This window comes from Protopterus annectens, chromosome 7.part0 (assembly GCF_019279795.1).
Source record: "Protopterus annectens isolate FY-2018-M chromosome 7.part0, PAN1.0, whole genome shotgun sequence".
Lineage (NCBI taxonomy): Eukaryota > Metazoa > Chordata > Ceratodontiformes > Protopteridae > Protopterus > Protopterus annectens.
Genome location: NC_056739.1, coordinates 535,336,215 through 535,358,594, shown reverse-complemented (window position 1 = coordinate 535,358,594; position 22,380 = coordinate 535,336,215).

Sequence of the window (22,380 nt, the reverse complement as noted above, 5' to 3'; positions counted from 1 at the left end):
ACATACCCAAAGCTGGCCTGAAGAAATTATCACTTTAGATATGGACATACTGTCAGACTTCCTTTCATTGCTGTGACTGCAGGATACAATAAACTATGAAAAGTCTGGTCATCATTCCCACAAGTCTTCAAGCACAGCTGAAGGACAAGATCATTACTGGTTTACCTTTAGTGGCAATATTTGTTACTAACAACTTTGTTGCTATTTATATGCAATTCACATCCATGGTGTTAGGGTTTTTGGCCTTCTCTCAAGGCATTTATGTAAAGCATAAGCATTATAATAATGCTTGTTTCCTTTATGGTCAGTGTTATAAAGACTGGTCTTCCAGGATGAGTAAGCATCTTTGTAGAGATAATATATTCCATGTGGATATCATCTTTTTAAGACTGTATGTTTACCAAGAGATGATGACCTTTGACCAACAGAAATAATTTTCTTTAAGTACACTGGTTAATTTTGTGGCCCTCTTAAATCAGTATAATGGCTTATCTGTACTTTTAACATATTTAAATTCAGTTTTATGAAACTAAAGCTACTGTTTTTTCTTCCTCTCTTTCTTTCTGTCATTTAGGAATTTGTGAGGCAAAAATAGCATAATTATAATATTACAAAGATTATGTGCTAATATATTAGGCAAGGAAGAATCAAAGAGGGAATCACTTCATCTGACAAGAATTTGGTTGACAAGAAGGCTTTTTGGCATATCACTACCTACAGAGTAATAAAAGTCATACCCATGTGTTGTAATACTGGGCTGTCATATTTATCAAATAGTCTGGTCCCAAAAACCTGTTCAAAAGCAAAAAGAAGCAGATATGATGAACATTTAGCAGCTTAAACTGATGACTAGGACTTTTTAAGATGGAAATGTTCGACCATGCACTAATTATACCTACAAAATCACATAAGGAACATGATGGCTCTGAAAGTTTATTTGTCATATAGAAATGCAACACTGATTTTTCACAATATTCAGTGATTGTGAATGTGTATCTCTCTTGTAAAAAGGAATTCAGTGAACTGCAGTGATATGTGTCACTTCCAAGTAACAGTTGCAGTGCTGTGCATTTCCATGTCCACCCATTAGTTGGATGTAGTACTACTGATACGTTCAAGAGAAACTTGTGGTTGTAGGTTTACAATCCAAGATCTTGGGAAGGACAGTTAACCAGATCTGGCCTGTGCATCAGGAAATGCTGATTCTCTTTTATAAATACTACTTCTTCTGTTCCAGATTCACTCTTGCCGACCGTAATCACACTGGTTTAGTAAACAACAGTTGCGTAAAATCTTACCACAACAGTAAATGTCTTTCTTTTCATTGTTGCAGTATTCATAACATGTGGGATTCCCTGTCATTGATAGTCCAACATCTGGCCAGCATACCAAAGCCTTTGCATCCTCCTAGCATTGTACATCACTCATATGCTCCCCGCACAGGCATAAGTCATGGAGGTGACATACATACACTCCATACTCAGAACTGAAGTGCCGGAGAACTAGAGCAACCCCAGTAGAAAGGAGAACAAACACATCTAGAGGGGAAAAAAGAAACAGAAGACAAAGTCAAGGACCCCTCAACCAGCAAAGAGTTCTCAACAGAAGAAAGAGAGAGAAAAGGGAGGAGGAAGCAGGGACTAAATGCCGCAATAGTGAAAAGAAAGACATCTATTGTTATGTTAAGACTTTACACAACTGTAATATGCCCTTCCTTATCACTGTTGCAGTATTCATAGAATGGAGATTACCAAAGCTACTGGTTCTGAAAATGACACACAACTTGTAATGTTTAGTAAAAGTATGAACAGAGGACCAAGTGGCAACTTCAAGAATGTAACTAGATTCCAAACCATTAAAAAAATTCCTGAAGTGGCCATTGCCTCATAGAATAAGCTCAAACTGAATCCGAAAGCTGTTTTCCATGAAAAGAATAAAAAAAGTGCCCTTAGGAATCCAGGAGAAGATGTTTTGCTTATAAACTTCCAAGCCCAATGTCCTGGTATGAAAAGAAACAAAAAGTTGCTCAGGTTTGCGGATAGTCTTTGCCTCATCCAAATAATACCTAAGCTGTTTATGTAGATCAAAGATGTGAAAAACCTTCTCACTATCTGATTGCAGAGAAGAAAAAAAAAACAAAGCAAACTGGATAGACTGATCAAGAGACATCTCATTGATCACCTTGAATACACAAGGAGGATTGGTATGCAGAGGCACCCTGTCTCTATGGAGGAATTGCCACCAGAGTCTGAAATTTAGAAACTCTCTTGACTGAAATAACAGCAACCAACAAAACAGTCTTCCAAATGCAGTGTTGCAAAGAAGGAGAGGTAGGCTCAAAAAGAGCCTGTGACAGCTTTTCAAAGACAAAATTAAGGTCTCAAGAGGGAAGAATAGATTTTCTTGGAGTCCTGATATGAAGGCCTTCTTTAACAATTTGTTTGACCTCAAAACAAGAGGTCACTGGTGGGTTCAAGGACAGACAAGTAAAAACTGCTGGCAAATAAGCTTTAACAGAAGAATATGCTAAGCCAGCATGAAAAGTGCACACAAGGAGCAAAGGGATCACCACTGAGAATGGATCCTGGTGATGCTTGAGACAGCAAACAGAAATATTTTTCCATTTAGCCTTGTAGGATTTTCTGTTTTCCTTGCATCCTGCAGAGCCCTAAACACATTCTCAGAAAATGTCTAAATGGGATCAAAATCCTGTCACCCAAAGTGTTAAATGAAGTGATACCACAGTACAAGCAGAAAATGTTTGATTTCAACAATTGGCTAAGTTTCTGGTATCATTCTAAGGGGATCCAGTATCTGTCTGCCCACAATGACATGATTGACAGGCCTCAATGCTTTTCCAGAAATGGCCTGCATCTGTCATCCCTGGGCTTCCAGATACTAGCCAAGGCTCTTGCCACCCCTGTACTGCCTTTTTTAGGCGGTCTTCCAAAGACTAAATTACCACCATAACATCTACAAACAAATGCAATATGAGGGTCATGCTGTTCAACACTAGAAGTCTAAATCTCAAAATGCACTTGCTTAAAGCACTCCTTAAAATGGAGAACATTGACATTTGTGCTGTAACAGAGACTTGGCTCAAGGCAGCAGAAAACACCCTTGCACTACCAGGCTATAACTCATTTTATTTTAAATTTTATTTTATATTTGTTGATCAGGATAGTCCGATTGGATGTATGTCCATTTTCGGTGGAGGCCCAGGGAGAAATGCTCCACATTAAGACAATTTACAAGACAGAAATCTTGACCATATACAATACAGATAATGTCAGACAGGTAAAACATTTCAAAGACAGGAACATTTATATAGTACTGTTACAGTAACATACCAACATACCCGACTAAATAAGTTAAAAATTTTGAGTAAAAGGATTAATAAAACAATTTTTTTTGAGGGTAACATTGTTTATAAAGTTTACCAAACCTTAGGAGGTGAGCTACTACAGTAGGAATTAATAGAGAATATCAGAGCACCTGAAATAGCATTTTAAAGATAGATAGTAAAGAATTGTCCTGCTAGGGGAGAAAGTGTCAGTCAGGATTTGTGTATGGGCAAAGCCATTGGGCTTTAAGGAAGAATCTTAATTGCTTCTTGAAAAGTGGGGTAGAATAAAGGGCTGTTAGTTCAGTTGGAAGAGTGTTCCAAGTATTACCAATAGAGTTTGAGAACAAGTTATCTCCAGATTTGTTGTTGGACTTTAGGGGAGCTACTAGTACCTTATTAGCTGATCGAAGGGTTGTTAGATTTTTATATGGGCAGATAAGGGTAGAGAATATGGGTGTATCTGTGGGATGGTGTAAGATCTTGTGCATAGTAGTAAGTTGCTGGAAAAGAATGTGGCTTTGCAATTCCAGCCATCCTAGCAATTTAACATTTTGGCAGTGGTGGGTTCGAAAAGGGGCACCAATGGCAAATCTAGCTATGTTATTATAGGATGTTTCCAAATTATGAAGATTATTTTTGGATAAGTTGGTATAGATTGGGGATGCATAGAGAAGGGTGGAGATTAAGTGAGTTCGGGCAATAGCAGTCCTAGCTAGAGGTGTGAGATATGGTTTAAGTCTGTAGAGGAAACCAAGTTTTTTTATTAAGTGATTTAATGGTTAGGTTGATATGTGTGTCGAAGTTTAGATTATGATTGATTGTAACACCTAAATGTTTGGTGATTGTGTCCGGAGTTATTATAGCACCATTATTAGATGTAATTGTGAAGGTGATAGTAGGAGACTTCTGAGTGGGAGAGAATAGTACCAATTTAGTTTTTTTGGGGTTAAGGAAAAGACAGCATTGATGGAACCAGTTTTCAACTAAGGTAAATACTGCTTGTGTACTCGAATGAAGTCCAGCAGGCGAGGAGGCTGAACATATTAATATCAAGTCGTCAGCATATTGTATGCAGGTGGTTTGTGAAAGGGAGATTTTCAGATCATTTATGAAAATAGTGAAGAGGAGGGGTCCCAGAATAGAGCTTTGTGGAACTCCAAGAGTTATAGGGATAAGAGTAAATCGTTTATTTTCCCAGGGGACTGCTTGTTGTCTATTTCCTAGATAGGACTTGAACCAATTAACTGTCTGGGTATCTAGTGAAAGTGATTTGAGTGATTTTAACAGTAATTGATGATTAAACATATCAAATGCTTTTGAGAGGTCACTAAAGAGGGTTGAGGACAGTAGGCTGTTGTTACGATTTTTATTAATGCAGTCAGAAAAGGGTAGTAGAGCAGTTATAGTACTATGGAAAGGCCTAAAATCATGCTGGCAGTCAACTAGCAGGTGGTTTTGGAGGAGATGATCAAGTAGCTGATGGTGAATACATCTCTCCATAATTTTTGCTAAGGGGAGGAGTAGGGCTATGGGGTGGAAGTTTGAGAGTTCATTTGAGTTCCCACCCTTATGTAGTGGGATACTATATGAGACTTTCCAGAGGAGTGGGATGGAACTTTCTCTAATGGTTCTGTTAATTAAGATGGAAACAGGGTTGGCAAGCACTTCAGCTGCCATTTGAAGGTATTCAGCTGGGAGGAGGTCAGCTGATGAAGTGCATGGTTTAAGTTTAAGAAGTAGGGAGTGCATGAGAGATGTTGGGGCAGGCTGCACTTGTAATACTTGGGGTAGGGTGGTTGGCAAGGATGAGTCAGTGGTTGGCATGGATGAGTCAGTGGTGTAAGAGGTGGTAAGGTATTTGCTAAAGATTGAACAGTTTCTAAAAAAAAAATGTTAAAAATATCAGCAATTTGGTTGGGAGAATTATGAGTCAAGTTAGGTGTTTTGGATTGTCCAGGATGGAGTAATTTATTTACTCCTGACCAGAATTTTTTTGGGTTTAGATACTGTGTTTGTTGGAATTTAAGGTAATAGTTTTTTTTTTTTTTTATTGAGGAATATTGATTTTTTAGTGGTGTTCCTGAGCTGTCTAAAATTTAAATCTTCATATATTCTAGGTTTGATTTCTCAGTCTCATTTTTTTGCCTTGTCTCATTTGAGAGCCAGGGAGCAGGTTTGTTCATAATTCTAATAGTATGAGAGGGGGCATGGTGCTCAAGGATTTTTAGGAATGTATTATTAAAAAAGAGACTGCTTCATTGAGAGGTAGATATATTAGGTGTAACCAAATGCAGGCTTTTAGCTCTGCTTGAAAGTTACCTAGGTTCAGGCTCTTTTTGTTCCGGGTGGTTCTAAAGTTTAGTTGAGTGGGAATGGTGATCTTTTGTCTAGTTATAAAGGTAAGACAGTGGTCAGTAATATCATCAGGAAGTATGCCTAGTTTGTAAGATTGGGGGTTATTGTTGACTAGTATCCAGTCTAAGGTAGTTTGTTGCTGGTTTATGGGTTCTGGTAGGGTTGGTGATAGCTTAATAGAAGCCATAGAGATTAATGTGAGATGTAGGTTTGTCAGAAGTACAACAGTTCCAGTCAATATTAAAGTCTCCAAGGAGAATAGTTTCTTGTGGGAATGATGTGGAAAGCCAGTTAAGGATATTTTCAAGAGTACTTATGTTGTTGCTTGGGGGGGGTGTAAGAGCAAATGATGTATATAGATTTATTAGCATTAATATGGAGCTTAGATATTAAGATTTCAGCATTGCTAGGTGATGTAGGTTGAGTGTTTAGTGAGGTTACCTGTAGTTCAGATTTAAACAATATCGCTACGCCCCACCCTTTTTGTCAGGACGGTCAATTCTAAGGATGTTAAAACCTGGAAGGATGATATCATTGTCTTTAGTAACTAGTTTGAGCCAGGTTTCTGTGAGACATAGGATGTCAAAGGAATGTAAGTCTAGTAGGGCATTAAGTTGGGTAATTTTGTTATTTAAACTACGAATATTGAGGTGGGCAATGAGAAGAGAGTTTGAGGAAGAAGAGGGAATATGGGAAATAGAGGTGAAGGAAGAATTGGAGTCAGGGAAGGTATTACCAGGCCCTGGATTTGGGACAATGTCACCATGTAGTAGTAGGTACTGAGGATTGTGTGGACGTTTTGCTAGTTTACATAAAATAGGGTCTATTTTTCTGGTTTGGAAATACTTAATATGGTTTAATCTGTGAAACTGTGGGAGAAGGTAGGCTGATGAGGATGTAATGTTACTGTGGGTTGGTGAGGCTGATAGATAGAAAGGGGAAGTTTGTTTAAAGGAGTGTTGAAATTGAAAGGAGCTTAGGAATTCATAGCATGTGAGGCTATGAGATAGAAGTAGAGTAGAAAGAATTATGGGCAAGAGGAGGAAATTAGAGAGTTTTGTAAGCCAGGGGTTGACATAATGAGAGAATGTGAGAATGTAAGTAATGAGAAAATAAAGGGTTATAGAAGGGCAAATATGAAGTGGGTTTGTTTAATGAGGAAAGTATAGATAGTGGAAGGTGTGAGTAAATTAGTAACAGATGGTTGAGTATATAACGAGATATGTCGAGCTATTTGTTGATGTGGGGTGGGTGTGTGGCTTTTAGCAGTAAAAGGATAGGTGCCCTGGGGGTGTGTGGGAATTGGGGGTAGGGTAGGGGAGCGGAGTGAGCCCACAGGGCGAACGGAGTGGGCAAGAGCAGTAAGGTAAGTTCAGCCAAAAGACAATCAGCTGTCTTTCGTATTTGGCATAATACAGAAGTAACTAAAGTGAAAACTGGGGAGCAGAGTATATAAGCTTATTAGATATGTGTAGAAGATTTAGTAAAGCGAGAGTGAGGTTCTCATGTGCAGAGAGGGGGATTAGAATTGTACTGAAATACCAAAGAATAGGTGTAGTACCTGAGGGATAGTTAGTTTTAATGCTAGAATATAGTGTAGGTAAAGACTGCCACCTAGTGGTCAGGGGAGTAATAGCAGCTGGGGGTAGGCAAGAAGCTATTCCAAAGGGATAAGATATAAGATGAGGGGACAAAAGGGTGGAGGGAGGAAGTGGTTTTGGATCTGCGGTAGGCTACTAAATCTCACACCGGAGGTTTAACAAGCAGTTATAGGCACTACAAAAAGGTAGAAAAAGGTATTTTGCAACATACAAGTACAAAAACTTTAGGAGTACAGACTTTATGAAGCCAGGAAAGGAGTCAACTTCAGGGGTGTCTTCAGGTTAGCAGGAGGTTATTCTTTAACTTTGCAGCAAGGAGGGAAACACCCGGATGCACTTAAATGTACAAAAACTTTAGGAGTATGATGGCGCCTTTCTACATCAGGCTTTTTGATACCTCTGTAATTAAGCAGAAGTGGGTGGGGAGGTGTGCAGGTTCAAGGTGGGGGAAGGGATAGACACAAAATGATGCAAGGTTGAGAGTCAGAAAAACTGGACTAAGCCAGCTGCTAAAAAGAAAACAGGAAATCCAAGCTAAGTTAATTGCAGGTCATTGTGGTGCAGTATTTACCTAATAACTAAAAATGTTATACTACTAATCTAGTACAGAGTTGTGAAAAGGACCACCACTTCTGCAGGGAAAAACAAAAGAAGTATGGGCTGCAGGTACATTGGTAAACTTTTTCCAAGAGAAAGTAGTTTTAAGTAATTGACCTAGGAGTACTATTGGAAGAGAGAAATGGGGGGGGGGGGCAGTAGTGTGCACGCGTACAGTGAAAGGGGAAACAGTCTTCAGTTTGGAGGACAGATTAAATACAACTCTAACATACACTAGTGTAGCTGAAAGCACTTTAGTGTTCCACTGATGCAGGGTCTCATGCCACACCTTTCGGCCCCAGAACTTGGACCAAAGCTCCAAAGGTAGTGGTGTTTCCATATTCATAAAGGATGCGCACACCTCCAGAATGGTAGCCCAACATAATGCATCAGAGATACTTCAGGTGCAGCTAACATATGGTAAGACAGTGATTCAGGACATAGCCTGCTATAGGTCCCCAATCATGTCCCAAGACTCACACTCCATGATCCTATGAACCCTGGAGAATATTAGGGTCTAACCCAACACTCTCTTACTAGGTGACTTCAACTACCCCTCTATTAAATGGGAAAACTACTCATGTACCAATACACTTGCCCAACGTTTCCTGGAGTTCATTAATTCCAATGCACTGGACCAGCTCGTTCTTACCCCCACTAGAGATAGCAACATCCTTGACCTGGTCATTACTAACACAGGTGACCATTGTTCTACACCAATAGTCATCTCCTCCCTGGTTAGATCCAACCACAAACTAATCAGCCTGGAAATCCACATCCCTCTCACCCCGCTGCAAAGGTAACCACCATGGAAAACTTCTCTAGCAACTTCTTTAACAACTCTAACATACACTAGTGTAGCTGAAAGAACTTTAGTGTTCCACCGAAGCAGGGTCTTATTCCACACCTTTCAGCCCCAGAACTTGGACCAAAGCTCCAAAGGTGGTGGTGTTTCCATATTCATAAAGGATGTGCACACCTCCAGAATGGTAGCCCAACATAATGCATCAGAAATACTTCAGGTGCAGCTAACATTGGGTAAGACAGTGATTCAGGTAATAGCCTGCTATAGGTCCCCAGTCATGTCCCAAGACTCACACTCCATGATCCTAAGAACCCTGGAGAATATTAGGGTCCAACCTAACACTCTCTTACTAGGTGACTTCAACTACCCCTCTATTAACTGAGAAAACTACTCATGTACCAATACACTTGCCCAATGTTATCTGGAGTTCATTAATTCCAATGCCCTGGACCAGCTCATTCTTACCCCCACTAGAGATAACAATATTCTTGACCTGGTCATTACTAACATGGGCGACCATTGCTCTACACCAATAGTTATCTCCTCCCTGGTTAGATCCAACCACAAACTAATCAGCTTGGAAAACCACATCCATCTCACCCTCCTGCAAAGGTAACCATCATGGAATACTTCTCCAAAGCTAACTTTGGGCTCCTAAAAACAGAGGTTGCTAACTTCATGGCACCCATGCAAATGGAGAATTGTTGTATGACCACTAAATCATACACCAATGCACTGTACCAACACATACACAAATGCATGGATCTCGCCGTACCCAATAGAAACAGGACGCTCTTTTCCAAAAAAGGAAACCAATCTGGTGGTCCCTTGCCATAAACAAACTCTACAACAGAAGGAGGAAACTGATTCGGAATAAGGAGAAGTCCCAAAACTGGAAAAACTCCCTTATCAGCCTGAACAAAAAGTTGAGATCCCTCATCAAATCCTCTAAAACTAGCTATGAAAACAGAATTGCAGCAGATAGTAAAGACAACCACAAGGCCTTCTATAGTTATGTAAAGAATCTCCATGGCAATACCCAGATTTGCTCTGAGTTACTGTACAATGGTACCTCCTATACCGAGCCAACAGATATTGCCAGAATACTGTCCGACATATTCAGTGCCAACTTTACCCCTCTCACCAATCACAATACCAGTAGATTACCAGGCACACAGTATTACTGCTGCACAGGTTAAAACAGAACTGTCCAAGGCCAAGAATGCAGCTTCTATAGGACCTGACAATATCCCTGGCTGTGTTCTACATGAACTGCCGAGTGAACTGGCACCACCCCTGTGTGCCCTGCTCAATCATAACCTCACCTCAAGCTTTGTCCCTACTGAATGGAGCACTGCTGCAGTCATCCCTCTCCACAAAGGAGGAGTGCTACTACAGACCCTGGGAACTATTGCCCTATTAGCCTGACAAGCCTGATATGCAAAGCTATGGAATGCATCATCATGGACCTAATAGAAATAGGGAATCTGCAGACTCTGGATCCCACACAGTTTGGTTTTGTGAAGGGTAGATCATGCTAGATCAACTTGGTTGACTTCTTTGAGTCAGTCACCAGAGCTGTGGATGAAGGCAAGGTGGTTCATACAGCCTACCTTGATCTGGCCAAGGCTTTTGATACCATTCCCCACTCAAGAATCATAGAAAAACTCACTAAGTTAGGCATCAACCCCTATATCACTAGTTGGGTTGCAAACTGGCTCACAGACAGAACTCAGAGTGTGAAAGTAGCTGACTCCAAATCAGACTGCTGACTAGTCACAAGTGGAGTCCCACAGGGTTCGGTCCTGGGTCCTCTCCTGTTTGGTATTTACTTCTCTGTAGTCCAGGCCAACACAAAGAGACTCTGGCTGACAAAGTTCGCAGATGATTGCAAGTTGGGAGCTATTATTAACTCCCCAAGTGATGTTGACATCCTGTAGAATGGGCTCACTGAGATGACCGACTTGTGTCAAAACCATGGCCTTAAGCTCAATGCCAAAAAATATGTCATCATCTCATTTGGAAAAAAAACAGTTCCCATGAATTTTCAAATTGATGGTAGTCCACTGAACACAGATGGTGTTATAAGAGATCTGGGAACACAGGTTGACAGCAACCTCTCTTTTGATCACCACATTGCCACTGTGGTCAGAAAGTCCTTCAATGTGGCACATCTCATTACTAAGGGATCCAGGAAGAAAGAGGTCATTGTCTCCCTCTACTCTTCCCTCATTAGTCCAATCATCCAGTACAATGCCCCATTTGGCATGTACCTCACTAGACACCTGCAACAACTGTAGAGGCCACAAAAGTACCTCACAAAGAGGATCCTAGGCCTTAAACACTTGCCCTATATGGACAGACTCAAAAAACTCCAACTATTCTCTGTCTCATATCACCTACTTAGAGGCAATCTCTGCTTGACTTACAAAGCCATGTCTGACCCAGCTCTGTTAGAAATGCTACATCTAAAGAAATCCCAATCCCTCAGCACCACATGCTTTAGAGACCTCAACTTCATTACCACAATTAACAGAACATGCTAAAGGGACAGTTTCATAACCCAGAGACTACCCATGCTATGGAATAGACTTCCCATACATATCAAGCAGAGTACCTCGCTGACTCTCTTCAAGAGAAATCTTGATGAGTGAATGGGAAACAGAAAATTCACCCCGTGGATAACTCCAGTGGATCTATTCGACAGAGACACTGGGAACTATGTTTGGGTGCCACTATGCCAGGGAAATCCTATGGCTATGCTTGTAAAGGCTGAAAGGCTGAAACTAACAAACTGGGACAATCTAAAAACTCTTTCCCTTGATAAAGCCATAGACTTCTTTAATACAACCTTCCTAGACATCCTAAACACCCACGCCCCACCTAGAATAAAATGAATAAAACCCAGCTCTGCCCCAATGCTAACTAAAGACACTAAAACACTTATGCAGCAAAGAGACAAGACCTGGAAACTTTTCAACTAAAATAAACACCCTAATAACCTTCTTAAATATAAGCAACTACGCAACCTAACCAAAAAGTATATTACAAAAAACAAAAAATCTTATTACACTTAACTACAGTCTACCCATTCAAAAAATCCCAAAAAATTATGGAACTCCATCAGCTCTCTTCTGCATCCAGGTACCAAAATCAGTCTTTGTCCTGATAACAATAAAACAGACACAGAAATTGCCATCCTATTCAACCCCTTCTTTACCAACTCCATAGCTGAACTCAGACCTTCTCCAATCATATCTCGCCCCCCCACTCAATCCCACTTCCCCTTCCTCTACTCAGTCTTCCACTCTCAATCCCACTTCCCCTTCCTCTACTCAACCTTCCTCTCCCAACCCTCTCCCCACATTTTATTTAAAACCCATCTCCACCTCTTACATCAAAAAGCTTCTCTCCAGACTTAAGCCATGCTCCAACGGGATTTTAAACAACAAGGTTCAGCACCAAGTGAGTGAAAAAATATATTTATTAAATAATTTCTCTTTAATAAATATATTTTTTCACTCACTTGGTACTGAACCTTGTTGTTTAAATTCAGTTTGCCTGTTTTGGTTCTTTGCACCTGCCTTACGTGCAGAGTACAATTGATGCTCCAACGCCCTTGACAATATCCCCTCACTCTTTCTAAAGCTTGCTGCAGATGGTAACACCATCCCCATCAGCATTCTTATTAATAGATCCATACAGGTATCTTATGTCCCCAAATTGTGCTGTTCTGCATTTATCCTACCCCTCCACAAAGGAGGCAAAAACAATAACATCTCAAACTTTTGACCGATAGCCATTCTCTCCCCAATCTCAAAAATTCTTGAAAAAAGCATCCACCTTCAGCTCATGCCCTTCCTCATCAATAATCATCTCCTCACCCCTACCCAACATGGCTTCCATCCTGGCCATAGTACAATAACTGCTCTGCTCTCTTTTTTAGACAGAGTAAACCATGCTCGTGACTTTGGAGAAATTGTATCCACAGTCCTTCTAGATCTATCCAAGGCATTTGACACTGTCTCCCATACCCACCTTCTGACTCACCTTTCTAACCTCAATCTCTTTCAAAACTCCCTTACGTGGTTTAATAGTTATCTCTCTGACAGATCCCAGGCTGTAAAATGGCAAACTGGGACCTCAACCTTCCTACCTAACCCAACCGGGGTTCCCCAGGGGTCCACACTTGGTCCTATGCTCTTTAATGTATTTATCAATGATTTCCATGCTGCCATTCCTAACACTAAAATAGTGCAATATGCAGATGACTCTACTTTAGTCTGCTCTATTCTTAATCTTCCTGAGCTCCAGGCAAAAACCCAAATTGCATTTACAACTACTGAGAACCGGATGCTTCAAAACCACCTCTCCCTTAATGCAAATAAATCCAAAATACTACTTTTCTCTCCTTCAAATACCCTCCCCCTTAACAAACAATCATTCAACATCATCAATCATGCCAACCCCACTATAGAAGTTGTCCCTTTCGCTAAAATCCTAGAGGATACTATTGATGAACACCTGAAATTCGATACCCATATCCAACTAAATATTAAAAAAAAACATCAAAAACTTGGTATGCTATACAGAAACTCTCACTTTCTCTCTCCTTCTGCAAGACAAACTCTCGCCACTACCTACTTACTACCATCACTATCAGATGGGGCTTCACTACTAACCAATCTTTCTTCCTCCATCTCTTCAAAACTAGAAATCTGTTACAACAATATCTCTAAATTCGCTACTAAATCCAAACACTCCTCCCACCATTGTGCTTCTCTACACATGCTAAATTGGTTAGAGCAACTACCTTGACTACCTCCAACTCACTACAGCCCACAAATTAATCTTTAAACCTACTGCATGCCCTGCTCTAACAAAATAGCTTACCATTTTACACTCCCTACAAACCCCTAAGATCTGCCCAACAAAATCTACTTTCTGTATACAAACCAAAACATCCCACTGGCCGGTTTCTGCTATCCTACTCCTTAGCAAAAAAATGGAATTCTCTCCCACCCTTGCTAAGAATCACAAAAAACTTTGAATACTTCAAATCCCAGCTCCATTCCTACCTCTCCTATAATTGGAAATGTAATTGCACTCTTCCTACCTAATCCTATTAATATTGCCTATACATGTACTTCCACATATACCTCTACACCATGCTGTTTTCCACAACAGCTGCCCCGCTCTGAATCTAATGTAAACCTTGAATGTATATAATGTAAATACTGTACATAACCTATCTCTACTCTCTCTCTATTTTGGAATATTTCTCTCTTCCACCTATACAAAAGGTTGATACTAACAGCTGATACTAACTAGCTAAGAAGTGTGTACACCACTTTTACTACTAAACTACAGCTCTTTCTCCACTGTATATCTGCCTCTCTCTGATTACCCCCAAATCTTTCTTTAATAAACAACTGAATCTTTCTCTACTGCTCAGCTGCTTCTCTCTGCTTTCACCAGAATCTTCTATGAATACATACTACACTTTGTACTTTCCACCTTTATTTCCTCCCCTATTCTGCAAAAACCTATATTCACTACTAACCTGCAAATATTCAATCTTTGCAACTACTTATAGAAGTTTTACAAATTGATAGTTATTACTTTGTTCTGATTATCCTGCTACAGCTGTTCAAACATATGCTGTGCAAATTGGGCTCTAACCAACTATGTATGTATGTTATGACCTGCGTGCAAATGTTTCTCTAACTAACTATGTATGTATGTCATGAATTGCATTTATGTTTGTATTTTTTTTCTTGTTTGCATTTGTAAATTACTATATCTCATCATATTATTTTATATTTGCTTTACAAAATTATATAATTCCATGATTGTTTAATTGTGTGTAATACGGAGCTTTTCTCCCCGGGCCTCCACTGAAAATGGGCTCCTTGAGCCCAGTGGACCTCCCCGATTATCAAACTGGAAATACATAAATAAATAAATAATAATAAATAAAGGCCCCAGGGCCATTAGCCTAGTACACACCTATGAACCTATGAACCTAAAAGTAGGCAAGTAAGGATGAATGAGTGACCTCTTGTTTACGCTCACACTCATACTCATACTTTCCACTTTTGAGCTCCTCCTGTATTGTTTAAAGTTATTGTTACTCTAATAGCTGCATAAACTATTGGTGCATCAATTGGAGATAATTTAATATGGTACATTCCTGGTAAAGAACCTCACACAGTCAACCCCCCTGCATACTTCTCTAAATGCTATTGTTTATCTTCTATTTTTCTGACAAATAGTTTCAGCTTTCTGCACTACATTTTTAACACTAGTGCCTGCCCACATCATTTATTTTATTAGCATCTGTGAGCTGTGAAATGCCACATCTCTAGCAGCCTATATACACCCTAACATTTCAGACTATTTTCTGAAAATCAGATTAAACCCCCCCCAAAAAAAAAACAAATATTTTGAGAGTGATAACGCTATTAAAATGATGCAAACAGTAGTGTTACCAGAAAAATGTCTTCTCTTTAATGATAACAGTTAGTGCATTCACAGTCTTTGCATCAACATTATAATTAAGCAATAACCCACGCCTGGGTGTGGGTAATGCTGGATTTACCAACAGTTGATGTGGTTTGGTCATGAGGGTGAAGCCTGAGTGATCAAACAAAGACAACTGTGGGTAAATCCAGTATTACCCACACCCAGAAGTGGGTCATTGCTATTATACAATGACATTATTTAAGAAAAAAATACTTACTTTTCTTAAATAATGGCATTGTATAATGCCTCCCTGCTGCCTTTCTGCAGCTGTCCGGTATCCTCGGGTAGTTCTGATGTACTGCACATGCGTAAGAGGCATGTTTCTACACTTACACAGTACATCAGTGCTGTGTAGAGGTACCAACAGGGAAAGGAATATCTCTGTTGATTTTTTTTTCAAAGATGCTTCACTATGCTATAGGAGTTGAATTCATATAACATAGCAAGATATCTTTAAACAAAAGCAACTCTGTTGCATTTTTTTAAGATATCTCTATGTTATACGAGTTCTTCAACTCGTATAACAGCAAGAGATGTTTAAAAAATGCAATGGAGATCTTCCTTTCTCCGTTGCTATCTCTGAAAAGAAAGAGATATACTAACGGAAAAAGTCCAGGCGACCGAACCTTTTACATTAGTATAGTCTCAAATTTACAATGGGCTGGTCAATCAGCGTGTTTGTTTTTGCATATCTATGGCCAGTCATTGTATAATACATTATAATGCACACAAACTAAAAATGATATTTTTCTCTCTAAAGTTTCACAAAAAAGTTGTACGCTGGAAGCCGTGCTAAATAGATTTATATTGTTAGAATACTTTTGATAGCCAGGCATGACTTTTCACATGACAGCTGTAGATTCTTCTCTGGGGTCTTGTTTTTTTTTTTAGAGATATTTACAGACGTATGAAAACATATACTTTACTCTATAATTTCAAATATAAATAACACTGTATAGCTCTCAAAATGTGCAACTGTGAATACAAATATCAGTGACAGTTTTATTCAACAGCATCTTAAATTTCACCTGACATCATGCTGTACACGTCAAGTCACTGGGTTTTGGAAGTATTAAGCATGCTCAGAAATATTGCATATTTTCATAATTAGTAGCATACAGAAATATTGCCAGTATTGTGTACTATAAATAGGCATCCAAAATGCATTTTTCTCTCTTCCACCATGAAATTTCATATCATGCAGACAATAACACGTAGCTCTCTAGGTTCTCAACATGAATGCAAATATAAAAAGATGAATAATAAGTGACAAAAAGTGATCCATATTTTTACTGCAAGACATTCTAGATTAACAACCTTGGTGTCATTTTGTTACTGACACTTTGCTGTTTCTAATATTAATTGGCAAGTCACTTAATTAAGGAACCTAACCACAAAAACATCTGGACGGTATAACGACATAGAGATTTTACTGGAAATATGCAAAAAGCAGCTATAGGCTTAATTGCCTGTTAGTATAACCAACACACTGTTTCCTGCATGCTTTGGCACATTCTTACTGCCTACCTACACAACATTCTGTTTTCTTATGCCTTAGTGGTATGCTTCTTAACTTACTATTCTTAAATCCAATCAATCCAGTACATTTGGTTGATTAAATCTAAGATAAAAAAATCCAGAAAGTGAAACAAAAATATATTTATTTACATTTGTTTAGTAGGATAGTCCGAATTGGCAAAACCCCATTTCAGTGAAGGCCTGGGGAGAAAAGCTCCATGTTTATGCATCAAAATGCAAAACAGAAACCTAGCATGTGATTACAATTTTTAAACTACTCAAAGCAGGTTTAAGAAATACAAAACATTTCCAAAACATACATAGACACAAACAAAAGAAATCATCAAATAGCGTACATACAATATATCCAAAAACTGGGTAGAAATTCACATGTTGGCTATATACAAGCAGAAAAGAGAAGGGTTATAAGAATATAAAGTTAGAGTGATGTAAAGGGGTGATTATCCAAGTGCAAAGCAGGAGCATAAACAAGAGCTAGACAGGTATTGGACACAATATAGCTTTCAAGGATTTCAGATTTTCTAGTTGTCGTAGTTCCGTTGGTATGTTCGTCCACAGTTTAGTGACATAACTTGAATAAAGTGAATCGTCTGCTACGATTTTAGATTCATTGAAATTAGGAGACACTTATTTCCTGAGTGCAGTTCCCCTGTAGGAGGGTTGTGCTGGAAAATGTTTTAAGAAGGAGAATTTTCACATTTAGAAATTAGGCTGTGTGCAGTAACTACTTGAGAGTAGGAGAGATATTATGGAAGCTCAATCCAGTGTAACTGTTTAAGGGCAAACAGTGATGTGTTCTGGATGGAAGCTTAGTTGCAAATTTAGCTTTATTGTTATAGCCTGTGTTCAGTATCTTCATACATGCAGAGTGCAGGTTAGTAAGAATGGGAGCTGCATAAGAAGGTGATGGGAGAAGACAGGATGAAGCTATGGTTTTCCTAGCAGATTCTGAGAGATACAGACTAGCTCGATAAAGGGTAAAAAATCTTGGTGTGTTTTTTAATGTCTTAAGTAATATGACATTTTAGATTTTCATCTATAGCAACACCCAGCAATTTAGTTTGTGATACTATTTTTGTTGTAGTATTGTCTTTGGATGTAATACTAAGGTTAGTTTTGGTGGGTTTGGTATTGTTTTGGTCAGAGTAGCACTAACTTAATTTTCTTTGCATTTAGAATTAGGTTGGAGGTGTATAACTATGAGTCAGTAGATGTGAAGGACTCTGCAATGACCTGCTGAAAGTACAGCATGTTAGGAGCTGAGCAGATAAGGATAGAGTCATCTGCATACTGCATTGTGTTGGCATGCTTGATTCCAATGTCAAAATAATTTATAAAGATGTTAAACAGTAGTGGTCCTAGGGCTCATCCTTGAGGAAAAAAACAGAATATTTGTTTTGCCATCTTCTAACTTGTTGCTTATTTGATAGATAGCTCTGAAACCATAAGAGGGATGAGTAATCAAGTCCTAAAGAAGAAAGTCTGATTACTTATTTTTGACGAAAAACTGTCTCAAAGGCATTGGACAGATCTGAAAAAAGAGAAGAGATGAGGTTGCTTGTATTTCTGTGAAAATTTATGGTGTTGTGCTATGGTGGGAACAGAAGCCATTCTGAGTTTGAGAAAGAAAATGATTATTGATAATGTAGATGAGAAGCTAAAAGCTGATACATTTTTCAAGAAACACAGATAAGAGGAGATATGATAAAACAGGTCTATAGTTGGAGAATTTGGTGGAATTTCCACCTTTGTGCAGGGGAATGATAATTTTTTCCCCAGAGTGAAGGGACATGGTTCTCTCTTATTGATAAATTGATCTGGATGGAAATGGGGTAAGTAAGGATATCTGCCAAGATTTTAATATAGACTTCTTATTGCAGTATACATAAGCTTCACTTTAAGTTGCCAATATGCCAGGATTGACTCACTTTGCCTTGTAACTTTAAAGTTTTAAATTCAGATTCTGACAACATAAAGTCTCCAAGTGACTGTATGCTACTAACTCAAGACACCTGCTCGCTGCTACTTGCTCTAAATGCCAAGTGCCCCAACCCCCACTAGCCTGATCATATTTACTTACCTAGCCTTCTCACCACCTAGTTCTTCCAAATCTCTAGCTGATAACCAGTCCCTAACCATAACAAGAATCCTCATTCCATAACCTTAACTGTAAAACCCTCATGCTTCCTAAACCTAATATCTTTAATCCCTTCCAAACTCTAAAAGTCTGTTGCTTCTCCTCCTCCCTAAACCTAAACTTACTTACTGCTCCCTAACCAAAAAAACTCCACTTCCCTCCCTAACCCTAAACTCCATGATTGCTCTTTAAACCTAAAACTCCACTCCCTCCTCCCTGACCCTAAATTCCATGATCACTTCTGAACCTAAAACCACACTCCTCCTCCTTCCAAGCCCTAAACTCCCCTCCTGCTTTCTAAGGGTAAAACTCTCCTCCTACTTCCTAAACCCATAACTCTCCTACCATTCCCTTACCCTAAACTTCTTTATCACTTCATAAACCTAAATCTCCATTCTGATTGTTGCCTGAAAAATCTAAGCTACATTCCCCCTTCCACTTCCTCCCCACTACTGATGCTCTTACCTTTCACAAACTCAGATGATGTATTTGGGTAAGGTGCAGTAGCCTCACTCTCCCTGCATAGCTGCTGCACACTGACCAAACACATTATTTGAGTATGAGCAGGAGAAGCAGCCCATGCATCCTACAAGACACTCAGGTCCTCACCTGTAAGATGATAGTCTTAAAGTGCTTCAGACTCATGCGTTTGTAATAGACCTGACAGAATATTGCATTTGCCTTGAGTGTTTACCTTAAGCCAGCACTTTTGCTGTTGACAATAAGCTTTTCAATACAGCAACTGCTTTCAGCATAATATTCATAGGTTCATAGCTTTACAATTTCCCATTCAATGGTCAAGGTTCCATTTGAATAGGGTCAAGGATGAGCTCTGCATCACATGGATGGTGAGCATATTCTATAACACAGATATCTATTGAGACACATATCTGCCTTATCAGCATGTTCTATTTATGCTGCAGGAAAAGTTTAAATCCTTGGATCTAGTGGTTGTAGTGCAGTTCTTCATTTTGTGGATGTGTAAAATTTCCATCAGAGCTGGATCTGAGGATGTTTAAAGAGTCAGGCATAGATTGCTTCTTAGTAATCTGTAGGAGACCACCACAACACAGCACAAACCACACGACACATAGCTCACCTACACAGGTTGCTCCTCAACCTAAGCCCCAAAGGCAAAACAGCTTGCCCAATACATTAATCATAGGTGGTTTGATAGTGAGGCACACTGATGTCCCACTCACTAAGTTGAATAAGGAGAAGGTAATAGTCAGCTGTCTATCAGGTACCAGAATCCAACACATAACACACACACTCAGGTCACTCTACAACAAGTACAAGTATGACTCTGTCACTCTCCATGTGGGTGTGAATGACCTGAGATGCACCACCCTGCACTACATGAAAAGAAACATGGAGGAGCTCTCGGATTATGTGGTGGAGGCAGGTATGACCGAAGTCCTGAGCAACATCCTACCATCGTCCAGAATGATACCGCAGTACAAGCAGAAAATGATTGACTTCAGCAATTGGCTAAGTTTCTAGTGTCATTCTAAGGGGATCCAGTATCTGTCTGCTTGGGATGACATGACTGACATTCCTCGATGCTTTCCCAGAGATGCCCTGCATCTGTCATTCCTGGGTTTCTGGATACTGGCTAAGGCTCTTGCCATCCCTACAGATTCTTTTTTAGGTGATGTTCCAAAGAACAAATTACCACCATAACAGCTATAAATAAATGCAATCTGAGGGTCATACTGCTCAGTGCTATAAGTCTAAATCTCAAGATGCACTTGCTCAAAGCACTCCTTAAAATGGAGAATACTGACATTTGTGCTGTAATGGAGACCTGGATTAAAGCAACAGGAAGCACCCCTGCACTACCAGTTTATAACTCATTCCACATATTTCAGCCCCAGGACATGAACTGAAGCTCCAAAGGTGATGGTGTCTCCATATTCATAAAGGACATGCACACCTCCAGACTAGTAGCCCAGCATAGTGCATCTGAGATACTTCAGCTATAACTAACACTGGATAAGATGGCAATTCAGGTCATAGCCTGCTATAGGTTCCCAACCATGTCCCAAGACTCTCATTCCATGTTCCTAAGCACCCTAGAAATGATTAGGGTCCAGTCTAACATTTTCATACTAGATGACTTCAACTACCTCTCCATCAACTAGGAAAACTACTTATGCACCAATAAACTGGCCCAACGCTTCCTGGAATTCATCAGTTCCAATTACCTGGACCAGCTCATTCTTACCCCCACTAGAAGAGCCAGTATCCTTGACCTTGTTATTACTAACATGGGCAACCGTTGCTCTACACCGATAGTCAATTCCTCCCTGGTTAGAGCTGACCAAAAACTAATCACCATGGAAATCCACATCTTACTCACACCCCCCGCAAAGGTAACCACCATGAAAAACTTCTCCAAAGCTGACTTTGGGCTCCTAAAAACAGAGGTGGCTAACTTCATTATACCCTTGCCAATGGAATATAGATAGGTTCATAGGTTCATAGGTAGGTACTAGGCTATCTGCCCGAGGACATTTATAAGCCTTGTTAGAGTGTGTCGGCTTTTGCCTCCCCATTGATTAATTAACTGATCATCTGTCAAGCAGAGATAATGAAGTGATCCCAGGGGTGTATTTTCTGTTACCCATCCACTCGTCAAGGTTTGTCTTGAAGATTCTTAGTGAGGGGCTCTGCCAAATGTAGTTTGGAATTTTGTTCCAAAGCATGGGGAGTCTCTGTGACAGGAATCTATCCCGCCAGTATGTTCTATTTATTGTTGTGGCAAGGTTTAGCTCACTAGAGCCCGTGGCTCGCAGTGACTTGGATTTCTTTAGGTGGAGCATGTCCATCTATTCTGAGTTGGACATGGCTTTGTAAGTCAGGCAGAGATCACCTCTGAGTAAGCGATATGCCACTGAGTACAGCCGGAGTTTTTTCAGTCGGGCTGCATAGGATATATGTTTGAGGCCAGTAATCATCTTGGTGAGGTACTTTTGTGGTCTTTCCAGCTGTTGGAAGTGTCTTGTGAGGTACATCCTAAATGGGGCATTGTACTCTATGATGGGTCTATTGAGTGACGAGTTGAGGGGCACTATAACCTCTTTATTTCTAGATGCAAACCTTTTAGTAATTAGATGGGCCACATAGAAGGATTTCCTAACTACTTTGGCAATATGATTGTCAAAGGAGAGATTACTATCTACCTGGGTCCCCAGATCTCATATTACCTGTTCTGTATTAAGGGGGCTGCCACCTATGTGGTAATTCGTGGGTGTTTTCTTTTTCCCAAATGGGATGACTATGGATTTTTTGGCATTTAGCTTGAGGCCATGACTTTGACACCAGGCGTCCGTATCAGTAAGGCCCTTTTGGAGAATGCCCGTGTCAGCTGGAGAGTCAATTATGGCTCCCAGTTTGCAGTTGTCAGTAAACTTGGTTAGCCATAGTCCTCCTGTGTTTGTCTGTACTTCTGAGAAGTATATGCTAAACAGAA